Source organism: Corvus cornix, chromosome 1A (genome assembly GCF_000738735.6).
Source record: "Corvus cornix cornix isolate S_Up_H32 chromosome 1A, ASM73873v5, whole genome shotgun sequence".
In the NCBI taxonomy this organism is placed as follows: Eukaryota; Metazoa; Chordata; class Aves; order Passeriformes; family Corvidae; genus Corvus; species Corvus cornix.
The window spans coordinates 46651631-46665498 of NC_047057.1; the positions used below are offsets into that span (position 1 = coordinate 46651631).

A 13868-nucleotide genomic window follows, 5' to 3' on the forward strand; every position below is an offset into this window, starting at 1 on the left:
TCTTATAGCAATTTACTTTTTCTGGATGTTGGACTCAGAAGAAAGCCCCAAACTAATAGGAAATTTGGATGAAGAGAGAGCAGGGTGCAGTAAAAATTGCCAGGCAAGCTACAAATAAACACTAATAATACTTGTGCTATTGTTAATATTGAATATAATATTTGGTGCAGAAGTTCACATGGCTGGAAAGACATCTAGATAGGAATCATGGAGGTACTTAAAATGATGATATTATGAGTAACTTAGCAGCAACTACTGGAAGAGAGAGGTTTTTCTTAATGGATAAGAAATTATTAGATTTTGATACTGCTTATATTTTTTTTGGTACACTATTTTTGAATGCCAGGCAACCCTACTGTGTACTGTGAGCAGATCATGTATTTGTGGCAGGATTGAGGAAAACCAGTGGCAATTTGAATCAACTGGAAACTGAAATAAATTTAAATATTTATTTAGAGCATTAATGTATTTGTCTCTTTGGAACTTAAAGCAGTGGCACCATAATTCAGCAGAGCTCCTGCTCACCTCGACTCAATAGCAAAACAAATGCTGATCCATGAAGTATGCTGAAACACAGTGGAAGGAAAGAGTGTTCCATTACTATGCTTTCCCTCTGCTCCCCTAATTACAGTAGTATGGACTTACCTGGCTGCTTCTTCCACTTTTTTTTGCAGTAGGGGCTTCCTGGCATTACGTTTTTTGATATTTTCCTTCTAAAATTTACAGCTTGCTTTGATGAGTAACACCATTTGGCAAGGGAGAACAGTGCTTGCAGAGAAAGGCCACAGGTTATAGAGGAGAGATGCCAGGGAAAGCTTGGCACTGTTGATGTTTCCCTTACACCCTATACCAGCTGCTCCTTCCATTTTTTTGGTCTGATTGCTAAAACTTGTATTGAAAATTCAGGAACTTTTGCAAATATTTTATTTCTCTGCTTTAAAAAAACCCAAATTTCTTTGTGCAAGTGTAACTGTTGAGAAATAGCATCCTTACTCAGAAACTCCAATTTTCCATTACAGTATATATTCTCTTAATTGATCCCTTTATCTTTTTTTTTTTTGAAAGAAACGTGAATAGCTAATGAAATAACTAAATAAACTATATTCTTAGTCCATCACAAATGTAATCATATTGCTGTTAGACTGTATCTCTGCTATTTCTTTCTTGTCTGGCAAATGCTTCCTCTGCTCTCATGCATTCCTTTTTCCCATTCACCTTCAGTTTGGCTCCCCCAAATTCCCACGCCAAGGAGTTATGCATGACATTCCAGTTTGATGATCAATATAAGGCATATAAATTTCATAATATACTGGCCATACTGCAATCCATCAATGAAGATCTTTGACAACAGAGCTGAATATCAGCCAAGTCGACATTTCCTAAAAGAACATTTTCTGTATTATTTCTATGAATTGACACAAAAGAATATTTCTCCCAAAAGCTGTTCCAAGGAAATACTTGGGAGGTATTTAGAAATTATTAAATTACTCATTGTGAATGCCTGAAGAAAACATTTATAGGGTTTTCACAAAGTCCTCAAAGCTTGTCATTAAAGTAGTAACTTTTTTTCATTAAATGGGCTGCGTACTGCAGGGAGCACATATATCTTCCTGGGAGGAACAAGAATTTATTCTCTCAGGCAGCTTGGCTGTAAATAAATATAAGGCTACATATAACACTTCAGAAAGCAAGCAGAATCCAATTTAGTTAGTGAGAAATAAAACAGATAAATAGAGAACACCATTATCTCTTTGGCAATATATATGTATAATTTTAAGTTAGTATAAAGTTATGAGGATGAGGATGGAAGCTATGCAAAACCAGGCACTTTTGGACCACAGAATGAAAAAGTCTGGTGCAAAGATTAATGCAAAATATCTAAGCTAATCCAATATTTACTAGAAAAATTCAGGTCAAACCTGGGATTAATGATTTGTGTTCTCTGCTGATAACCTTGATGTTTTTGTACTTACCTTTCTCATTCTCATACAGTTACTTAAGCCCCATGTTCTTTATGTAAAGAAACCCCAAACCATGCCTTGTACCGCTCCTATCTCTTCTGTTAGCAGCAACAGAACAGTGCTAGCCTGGTGCCTTGAAAAGCTTCAGCTGAGTAAGTATCAGAGATGGCACTGAGCAGCTGTTTCTCTGGGCAAAACTCATCTGTGCATCTGTGAGCAGTTGGGCTTTTTGTTATTTGGTATCTGAGCGGCAGCAGCAAAGTGAGGGTGAAGGAAGAGAGCAGATTACATAAAAAATCCCTCAGATTTTTTTTGCCAGATATTTTTGCCTCTCTGAAGCATCTGCTAAAGTGTGCTAATTTTTTATACCATTATAGAAATGTTGTTTTGCTAATGTTAACAAGATCTTAATATAGATTCTGTTGAATTGTTTTTGCAAATCCTTTCTTTGTAGCAAATTTTTGGTTTGTAACAAATGCTTTTTGACAGGTTGGTATGTCTTTGCTGTTTTGATGAAAAACTATCCATGTTTTGCTAAGACATAAAACATTAAAAAAATCAGAATTAATTCATAGGCAAAGAAAAAGTTATAAAATTGTGCTTTGAGAGAGAAAACAGAGGCACAAAGCAAACATTTCAGAATTTATTTGCCCAAAAATAAATGACAGCATATGTACTTTTATGTTAATTTAAATTATTTGCAAATTTAAGTCAAATTCAGCAGTTAGAGCCTCATGAAACAAATAGAAAATAATTGAGATGACAGTTTTTTGTTTCAACAGAAGTGAGGCCCTTCAACCTGTCCTCATTCACTTCAGCATCAAAATGTTCCTATGTTCTCTAGCAGAACAAAGATAATTTTTAAACTCTTCTCTCCATCAAATCCCGAATTCTGGCACTCGCAAAGTAAGGTTACAGTGGAGGGCAATTTGATATTCAAAGGAACCATCTCCGTTTCCTTATGACTGGCATGTAAAATTCCAGGGTCTCGGTATTCCGGCACTTCTGAGGTAAGGGCTATGAGGAAGACTTGCATGCAAATTAATAAAAGACCCCTCTGAGCAAAGCACTTCTAAGCCAGGCTAAAATGCGTTTTTAGATGTTTCAAACCAAGTGGTTTCCAGTGTGGAGTCCTAGTAGGAAGTGTACATTTTAGCAACTGGAGAAAGACATTTTCAAAGGCAAAAAGAACAGAAAGAGGAGAGGCTGGCTTAAAAAGAACTATTTAGAGTAATGAGAGGGAAAGCCTTGGCAGCAAGGCAGCTTGCCTGTTCTACAGTGCAGGCAGGGGAGTTAATTTTATCTTAATATGTTAAAGAAGAATCATTGGTCCATTGATACAGTACAGGACTGTTATACTGGAAAAAAAAAAGAAAGAAAAAAGAGAACACTTTTATGAAGGAAGAAAAAGGGAAGCCAAGGAGTTGTTAACTAATCAGTTTGTCATTAATCCCTGAAAAGAAAAAAACAGGAAAAGTTACTGAGCAGGTAAACTGTTGATTCATATTTAGAAGGTAACAAGAAGATGAGCAGCAGTCCTCAGATAATGTCAAGAGTAAATTGCATGAAAGCCATCTGATTTTCTCATGCGAGAGAGTATCATGTTTACTGGTTATGGGAGAAATAGTAGTTGACATATTTCTTGGCTTTGGTAGGGGTTTTTACAGAGTCTTTCGTGACACTCATTTGCAAACTACTGAAGCCTGATACTCATGAAACTCCTACAAGATGTACCATTGTACAATATTGTTCTGAAAAAGAAGAGGCACAGAATAGATGTTAAACCTGTTACCCTGAAATGCTGTGTAGTACAGGAGTTTTTACGGAGGTCACCTGGAGTCTGGTAGTCTACAATTACTGATAGGACATGACAACCTATGGCATATGTAATATGATATTCTAAGTACATTTTCACACTACACAAACTTCTCAGATATGCTGCAGGAATGTTGAAGGGCAGGAGTCAAACCCGAATGGCCATGACAAACTGCAAAAATGGTCTAGAGAAAAGCTGGATGCTCTTCAGTTGGGATGACCACATTTAGGCAGAAAAAATCAGCTGCAAGTGTGGAGGATGAGGAACAAGAAGTGGCTGCTTTCTGGAAAAAGATCTGGGGGTGGGGGAGTTACAGTGACACAAAAACTGAGTATGAGCCAATAATGTTGTACTGCTGCAAACAGACAGCGTACTGGGGTGTAGGAGGAGGATAGCTGTGTGGAAGATACCTGGAGAAATCCTCCTTCTGTTGCTGACACACAGAAGATCTCAGCTGTAGTATTTTGCCTAGTTTGAGGCAGACCCCTTCTAGGAGTAGGTGGAAAAGCCAACGGTAGGAATTTTGGGAGAGAGCAGCAAGAGCAGCTGAAAAACAAGGTGTGCAGGAGTTCAGCCAAGGAGCTGCTGGTGCTCAGTCTGGCAGAGTCAAGACTGAGAGAGTGTCCATTTGTCCATTCAGTCATGTTACATTAAAGGTGGTGGCAGACAGGAAAGGAGTAGTCTGATCTCTCTGTCCACAGGGAGTAGATCAAGGAGAAAAGACCTTAATCTGCAGTAAAGGAGCTTCAGACACGAAGGAAAACTTTCTAATCATGAGGAGAGTGAGGTACTAGAGGAGGCTGCCTGGGAACAGGCAGGGGCCTGTGCCATCTCTCCTGGGAGATTTCCAGGGTGGGTTAAAGTGGCTGCATGAGTTTGGTCTCCCAATAGGGAAGGTAGAGGAGAGGCTGGGTGATCTTGCAAGCTCCTTTCCTGCCTGTTTCCTGTGTTGCTCTGGCCCTCGTCCTGACGAAGCAGGCTTTGTACTTCCCTGAGGAGCTGTCACCTGCTTAACTCCACAGCAAGACAGCTCAACACAAGTATCATCCACCTGGTGCTGTTGGGGGCATTACAGCACCAGATGTTGGTCACCATTTTAATATCATTGTAGGCATTACCTGCTCCTATTAAACAAACAAGGTCTCAGAGCATCTTTTATGGTGCTGCAGAGCAGCTTTACATTGGAGTAGGCTCTGACTTTTTGGATCCAGGCAAGCTGTCAGGCTCTGAGCTAGGTGTGCTTTCATGCCTGTGGTCCTTGTGATGCTTTGTGTCTGTCCGGATTAGGAATCTAATTTTTGCTAATGTTTCAAGTTTGCAACTTGTGAGGCTTCTTTAGGGTGCATGTCTCCAGGTAGTACCTTAAAAGAGCCCCAGTTATTATGTAACCTTATTTCACATAATGAGGTTTATCTTTCTTATGTTTTACTTTTTAAGTATCCCTCACTGCATCTGAGAACAGGTGTGGGCTCAGAAATCGTGTCTTCCTGAAATGTTACAGTGGAACAGCTCTGTGAGACTTTGGCTGCACCTGGAGTAACTTGCATGTTGTCGCTGAACCACTGTACAACAATCTACTGTAATCTGAGAAAAGATCACTCAGTTTTTCAAAGGGGTTTTTATGGTATAGAGTGGTCACATTTTAATTGATAATTTCCAAAAGTTTGTCATCCAATAAAAGCTGGTCACAACTCAGTAAAACTGAATAGGTTTAAATAAAATTATTAGCAATGCTTACATGCTTTAAACAAGAAAAGGGATGCAGTCTAAGGGTATAAGATGGTAAATGACATAAAACTTCATGCAAGGAACTTGTGATGGCATTTTAATTCAGATCTGTGTTGACAAAAAAAGGGTTAGTTCACTTGGCGTCTTTTATCAGCCTTCAGCTTTTGTATAGACTCAGTATCTACTATTACCTCTGCCTTGCTATTGTGAATCTGAAGAAAAGTTTTATAACACATGTAGAATTGGGTAAGCAATGCACTGACACTTTTGAGAACTGTATAGCAAAATCATTCTAGAGACAACCCAGGTGGTAATTATGTAGTCAAAAATCACTCCACTCAAATTAAAATGAATCTTCTTCTGTGAGGCAACTTATGAGGAAGAAGGCTCCACTAGTTCATTGTGTTTCATAGCCTAGAGGTAGCAGAATTTTTCAGAAGGAAATTTGAACTTTGTTGCAAAGGATTTGGGAATAGTAATTTTTACTCTATTTGCAGGAGATACAATAGTGCAAGAGAAAAAGATGGTTCAAGAAAAGATGTCATATAAAAGTGGTCTTTTTTTCCCAGATTCCTTAGTACCAAATGACTGGCTTTTTATTCCATTTCAAATCCCACATTTGTAGGATGGCCCATAGTGTCAGCAAGAGACCCATTCTGCACATCTCTCCTAATTCTGCAAGGCAAGAGGTGAGTCAAAGCTTGATTTTATTCACTTGGCCAGTCTGCTTGCCTCCCTGATTTCTCTTGGTCTTTAGATTTTTATTAGCTTATGTGAACTTATTTACATACTGCATATTTTTCTGTCTTTAAATTACTTTTGTTGCAGTAAGTTGCTCAAAAACTCTACTTTGAATGAACCCATGTCTTTAGAAATGGTCTGCTTTGCCAAGGGCCATGCAAGTTAACAACCTCATGGGTAATCTTCAGCTCTGGGATGCTCTGTAGTTTTGCTTGGAAGTGTCGCTCTACCTTCCTTGTCATTACTTTTGCAACTTTTTTTGAAACAGGTTACCCTGAGGGAATTGTGCAGTGTTCTACATTTTGCTGTAACCTGGCAGATCTTCCTTCTTGCCATACTGTCCCCTAGGGAAATCAGGAATGTTAACGTTGTTAGGTTTAGACTATCATTATGACTGTATTTTGTACAGATGGCAAGTATGACTGCTACTGTAGTAATGCTTACGATGACTGACGACTTGTTAAATATATACATATATATATATGGGGTTTTTTCAAATGTGTGTAAGAGTATATACACAGAAGGAGAGAGGTAGAAAAATCCTTGTTCTGCATTTTCACTTTGGTTTCGTTTTCTGATTAATTTCCTGTGGGTAGGACAGAGACTTCTGATAGATGATTTTTATTCTCTAGGTTTTTTTTTGTTGTTGGTTTGGTTTTTGGGGGAGTTGTTTGTTTATTGGCTGGGTTGGGAGGGTGGGGGATGTTTAGCATGAGTCTTTACTATTTTCTTTTAAAGAAGGGTGAGTTTTCTCTGGAAGTCAGGCAGCCTGAGGTAGAAATATGTTGTATATGGACTTGCTACCTAAGGATTTCCCTACATATCAGGAGAGGAGTGGGCCCCACAGGCTTCAGAACAGATTTGTTCTGTGTTATGCTAATCCCAGCAGTGCTATTTCCAAGCTGTTAGAGGAGAAGCAGGCATTTGCTTTCATTGAATACTATACCTAAATAATATTCAGCATACTGAAATATTTGTGAATAACACAAAGTTTACCACCTGCTGGAAATTGTTTTTTCCAAATTCTGATTTTAAAATGGAATTAATAGATACTTTTAGTAAGGGCAATTGTATGAGGATGGTTTTGTTCTTTTTGGGAGTAAATTGGTTTTACTATGAAATTTACATTCATGTTTTGGCATTTAGGTGTTGTTTGTATCTGGATGTAAGACTTGAAACAGTGGATTAAATCCATAGCATATTTCAGAGCTGCTTTTGCAATGACAACTTCATTTCAAGCACAATCTAAAAACCTTCCTATAATTATATGATATCCTGTAAATAAGCTGTCTCCAGAAGTCTTTAGAGAATTAAATAACCGAGGCAATATACAGTACAAAAAAATAATGCTGCAAAGACATTGTACTGCACTTGAACAAAGGAAACCAGACAATTAAAAGATCAAAGATAGAGGAAATGGAGGAATGCATGTTGTCAGGCTTCCAAGAGGTAGGGCTGTCCAGGAAGCCAAAGTAGCCCCAGAGGTGGCTAGAACTGAGCAAAGCCAGGGACAGAGTGCCCAGAGGGCAGGGCTGGCTCCTGACAGAGGTACCTTGGGCAGTCACTGAGGACTGCAGGAGGGAACAGCCAGTTTTATTTTCTGAGCTTCTGCCCAAGTCCTGGGCAGGTGGCCTGTGGGCAAGGCAAGGAGATGCCAGGCACCAGCATTTCAGGTTGAGATGTGTTCTCAGAGATAAGGCTGCACTCCACCCCTTCATCCCCTAGGCAGAGCAGCAGACTCCAGCTCTCCCCATTTTGGGACTGATTTGGCACTCTGTTTTCTCAGTCCAAGGTCACAACACTGACGGCATCAGCCTGAATCAGGGCTGCCCCGTACGGCCAGCAGCTCCTTGCAAGGTCTTTGCTGCGTGAGATGGCATGTTTCTTCTGGGTAGTGGTCAGTGAGACCCCCAGAATGACACTGCCAACTTCACCTTTTAAACATGTCATTTGGAACTGAGCTGGTTAATGGCACTTGTCATCAACAAGAGCAGAGCATCTCTGGGAAGCAGGGATACTTGCTATTATGGTCACTGGCCAATGATTTACTACTTTCTTTTTTCCTTGTAAAAACTGCAGGTCAAGATTATTATACCATCATCATGAAGTACGTTAGTATGAAACCATAAGTGTCTGCATTCAGAGCAAATTACAGCATGTCAGCGGTGCTACATGGTCTGTTACAATGTGACATTGCTTAAGGTGTAACTCTGCTGAGGAAAAATTACTCTTCGGGAATGAAAAGTGACTAATAATCTACCAAAGAAGTCTCTTAATAAAACATACATAGTAATTGGCAGGGACTTGGCTTTTCTTTCTTTTTCTTTGCCCTTTCCCTCTGTTTGTGGGGAGGGGTCTGCCCCTCTCAGCTTTGAAGGGGGGTGACTTTCATAGGGAGATGTGTAAGACAGACAAATCATCACCTTCACTGTTGTTTCTTCTGGTGTTGTTTCCTAAGCTGTCTTGCAGTGAGTTTCTATTTCTCATGATTCCAGGTAAACCTGGTGAGAGAATCTGTGGTGACTGGATTCTATCTCTGTTCTTACCTTTGCTACAATGTGTGTAGTATTATTAATAATAATATTAATATTTAATATGAGAATGTTTATTCTTACTCTCTCTGACACTATATATTGCAAGCTCCAGAACTGGTAGATACATGACTGAATTTTAAAGAAGGTTACATACTTTCTATTATCCTTGATAAATCATTAGCAATTATAAAAGCAGGAAAGGAGAATTTTTGTTTTACTAAAAACCTGGGAAGGAAAAATGAGAACTAGAGAGAACTAAGAACGACTAATTACAGAAGTGGAACACAGCAGGGGAAAATTTATGCTCACTTTTCTTTTAATAACTTCAAAATTTCTTGAATTGTATATGTAGAAGTAATCTTCTAATATGTAGAAGAAGTTTTAATCTTTCCCAGCAAGGAAAAGAAAATCACTGTTTTGTGAGTCATGTAGCAGTGTGCCCCTGAATTAGCTGCTTGCAGAGGTGTTGGATGCATAGCTGCAGTGCCATCCACTGAAGCTATGGGGATTTTTTTGCAAATGTTTACTCTTTTGTTGAGGCCAGTGGTTGCTAATGCTTCACAAATCAGCCCATACAAACTGCTAGGCTTCAAATTCCTCTAATAAATTCTCAATAATCTACCACTTCTAGTTCATCTTTCTGATAGTAAAATTTCTTCTATCATCTTAAAGTTTCTCTGCTGGGTTGCATGGAACTGGGGAGCTTCCCATTTTCACTCCATGGGGCTGAATTAGAGAACATCCAAAGGAGAGCAACAAAGATGGTGAAGGGCCTTGAGGGGAAGGGTTATGAGGAGTGGCTGAGGTCACTTGTTCTGTTCAGCCTGGAGAAGAGGAGACTGAGGGGAGACCACACTGCAGTCTGCAGCTTCCTCAAGAGGGGAGGAGGAGGGGCAGACACTGATCTCTTCTCTGTGATGACCAGTGAGAGGACCTGCAAGAATGGCCTAAAGTTGTGTCAGGGGAGGTTTAGGTTGGATATTAGGAAAAGCTTCTTCTCCCAGAGGGTCTTTGGGCACAGGAGCGGGCTCCCCAGAGTGTCCCAGTGTTATAATTGCTGCTTTTTAGGATTATTACTCTTTCTGTTCTGTGGTCACCTCTCAGCTGTTCTGGGAATGGCACATCCCTGGGTAGTGACCTCTGGCCTTTGATCTGGAGTTGTAGCAGCCCATCTGCCCAACTGTTCCTGTGGCATGTGCTTCACAGCGCCATGCACCAGCCTGCCTGCAAACAGCCCTACTTCTCCTGCTGGTGCTGGGCTGCTGTGCAGCTCCTGGGAATTTGCAGTGGAGTCATCCAACTTGAAAAGTGTTGATTCCTTCCTACTTGCCTTGCCTTTGCACTAAGCTATTTTTAGTGCTGAATATCCAGGTGAAGATTATGTATGCATAGATTTCTGTTTGAGGTTGAACTGCTTTATTCTGATGTGTTGTAGTTTGGCTTCTCTTTTGAAGGCAGTGTGTTGGATAGTACAACACCTGCTTCTGTTTACACATTGTATTGTTAGCCAAAGAATCAAAATGCATTTGCTTAGGCCAGGTCTTAAAATGCGGAGGAGTCCCCTGCTGTGTGACATGCCTCCTGCCACTGAAAGTGTACAGACCCTCTCTGTTTTTTCACAGACTGATGAATTCCTCCCTCTGCTCTGCTCCTCAATTCACGCTGTATGATGCCAGCATATCTCGTGCCCTAGGACGGGTAAACTGATACACTACTTTGCTTTTCCCTGTCCTTTCTCATGAGAGGCTGTTCCTCTCAGAATGTCGTTCCATAATTCTGCTGGGACAGTGCTGAAGTCCCCTCAGATGAAATCCAGTCTTGAGGGGAGACCTCATCTCTCAGCAGATGAAAGGTGATACAGGAAGTACATTTTGCCCCTTGCAATCTGCACAGTCATGCAGTGTGAATTTTTGAGTATCTGTAAGAACACTTAATTTTTGCCATTTCCCCAGATTACCTTTAGCCTTCAGCAAGGCATGGTAAGTTATTGACAGAGGCTCAAGTATTTTTCTTCTGTTCCAAGGATTAATGGTGTGGCGATGCAGAAAGTACATGCTGCTTGGTATTCATACTGCCAGCAGTGAGCAAGAGGTTTCAGTCTCTGTATAAAGCCTACTGTTTTGTCAGTACTGCTGTCATGTGTGCTGAGCTAGTGGCTCTGGGCTAAGGCTGCCATGGCTGGCCTCTCTGGCATAGTGGTGCAGTCCTGGTTAGTTCATGGGTGAGCTCCTCATTAGTATTAATCATAAAGTAATATACTAGGATTACAGTTTTGCTTAGTTCTTTGTTTACTCAGACAAATGTCTGGTGCCAGGTCTTGGACCATTACCCCTGTTCACTGGCATGTGCTAGCAGCCTCGAGCACCCTCAGAGTCTGCTAAGCTATGTGAAGGATAAGGACGTGTAACTGATTGTTATTTGAGCCCTTTTGTCTCATTGGTCTGAGCATTTCCTGGATAACCTGGCTGGAGTCTTTCACATGTCCTCCAATACCTGATGTTTGATGGATAAACAGACCCACCTCCCCTGGTGTTCTCCAAATACTTGTTAAGATACTGAATGTAGCTTAATAGCGTATTTCTGTATTGTCTCTACCTCACTCTGTTTTTCCTGTCCTTGCTGAAGCTTTGACACTTGGTCCAGTTTACACTTCACCTCTAGACCCTGGCTGGTATTTAAAACAGATTGAAATCAGCAGTACTTATAAAATCTCTGTCAAATATACTGAGGAGCCTCCTGGCCTTTCTCAATATGATGGGACTTGTTAGTGCCACAGGAAGTGATAATTTTGTCCTAGGCTAAACAGGGTGTTGTGGTTTTGACGGGTTCTAGATAGGAATTATTCATATATTCATATATTCGATTATGAATATAAATGGGAATTTATATTCAGAACTTTGGTCCATGATTTAGGCCAGTGAAGCCTTCCAGCCAGAGGGCTGTTGACTCTCTCAGTAGGTGTGATTGCATTACTATCAGACCAGTCTTAATGAGTCCTCTGTGATTAACACAATCAAGTGTTTCAGGAATCTTGGGCTGCATACAGAGAAAGCAGAAGACATATTGCTTGAGCTCTAATCACCCAGCACCTTGAGGGCACCATCTTGCTGTCATCTGCCAAAACTGCTCTCAGACCTTGGCTAACCCGCACTTCTGCCATGCGATGTGGAGGACGTCCCTCATGTCTACTTCTACAGACACTGAAAGGCAGTCTGCTCTTTCACGGATATCCTAGGGGCCATATTTTTGTGTAGCAGTCACAGATTTCCTCTGTGACATATTAATAACTCTTGGCCACCATTCTTCAGGCCAATGGTGCCACTTAGCCGTGCTGCAGGAGATTACATTGCAGTGACTCCCCTATCCAACTAGAAAACTGACTGGTCATCCTGGTCTAATAGCAGATTTGCAAACTTAACAGCTGAATTGTGGCAGCTTGTTCTGGTAGCACTGAATACCTTGCTCTTTGCTATATTCACGCTGCAGCTCACTCCCATCTGGAAACAGTAAGGTAGGTACAACTATGGTCTGGATTGGAAAGGAAGAGGTTGACCAGTCACACTGTCCAGTGTTAATGAGGAAACACTGGGAGAAGGGAATAAGCTGTATTTTTCTTCTCTCTTAGGCAAATTCATTCCTCTTTTTTCATTTCTGGGTTCTCTCAGTTTAAGCCTAATCTCCTCATCCTGTGCCAGTGACATCTCATTTTGAGTTAGTCCCAGAGTGGCCTTCCTATCTGGAAGCATTTATGTATGTTTAGATGGTGTCTGCAGTGCTGCCTTGTAAGCTGGAAACATCCACAGAAGTTTTGTCTCTAATTAAATGATTCCTTTATTTTTCCAAGGTTCTCTATAGCATGGAACTTCCAAGTTTATAATGAAAGTATTTGTTTCTTGTACTGAGTCTTTCCCTCTCTTTTGAGAGTTGGGTAAAACAATCCAGTGTCTCTTTTTAGTCCCATTCTGTGCAAGAACAAAAATTGTGCAAAACTTTTACTGTGTGTTCAAATGTTTCAGACACTGCATTCAACAACTGTGTCCTCATTTTCTTTTTATCTTCATGTCTGGGTGGGCAAGCTCCTGGAAAGACATCAGGTGCATGTTAAGGAGGGAAGGGAAATCACAACATAATGCTGAGCTGGCATGTGTGTCTGCCTGTGTCGGCCCAGGGATTCCCAGGCTGGTTCTCCAGTCACAGGCCCCCAGTGCCGTTCTCTCTTCCTCTGTGTGCTGGGTTTCCTTGAACTGCTTTTTCTTTTAATGCAAGGAGCTGGTAGTAACATACTGGTGATGTCATGAGGGAAACATTATCATCTTGAGCAAGGGTGATAAAAGAGAAGGTTCCGCTAAACCCACTACATTTTCTCTTGGTTTATTTGGTTCATTTAGCCTTTTATTAGATGAAAAACACACTTTGAGCTCCAAGCTCCAAAGCAATTCACAAACACTCTATTTAAGAACACTTTACTGTTCTGAGACTTGCTGATGTTGAGTAAATGAGAAGCAAATCACGGCCTAAAGAAAAATGCCAGTCACAAGAAAGGACAGAGACACAGGAAAAGTAAAGGAAAAATACAGGTGAAAAAAACCCAAAAAAGGTACAAAGCACATGAATGATGCTTCACTACTCTTCTTAGCTTAACTTACTCCTGAACACAAAATGAGTCTCAACCTTCAAAGACATATCATGGAGTGATTTAACTCTGATCGTTCTCAGCTTTGTTCTGAGCTGTAAGGTGCTCTGTGGAGATCTCCAGCAACTTCTCTACTCTGAGTACATAAGGAGATTGAGACTCCCATGGATGAATTTCTGGAGTGTGGCTTGTCTCCATAATTCTTACAAAGACCCTTACTCAAGAGAGAGTATGGAGAATAGTTGCAGTTTAATCTAACTGCATTCTTTATAAACATTAGTGGGTAAAAGAGTGACCTTACCTGTTAATGGCAGAGATGACAGCCTTGAAATGTTTGTACCTATCTAGCCATTTGCATATTGAACTCCAGTTTTCTCCTTGCTCAGAAAATGGATTTTTCACTGCTTAAACTCTGTATGCTGAAAAACACAGGTCTCTGGGACTTGTACACTGAA

At 40.6% G+C, this 13868-nt stretch overlaps 1 protein-coding gene across 6 annotated transcripts in view; it reads left to right on the forward strand.

Annotated features, from left to right (window-relative positions):
* Positions 1-13868, forward strand: part of ANO4 (anoctamin 4) — a 177785-nt gene that overhangs the window by 25593 nt on the left and 138324 nt on the right. The gene's annotated exons all lie outside the window — the stretch shown is intronic.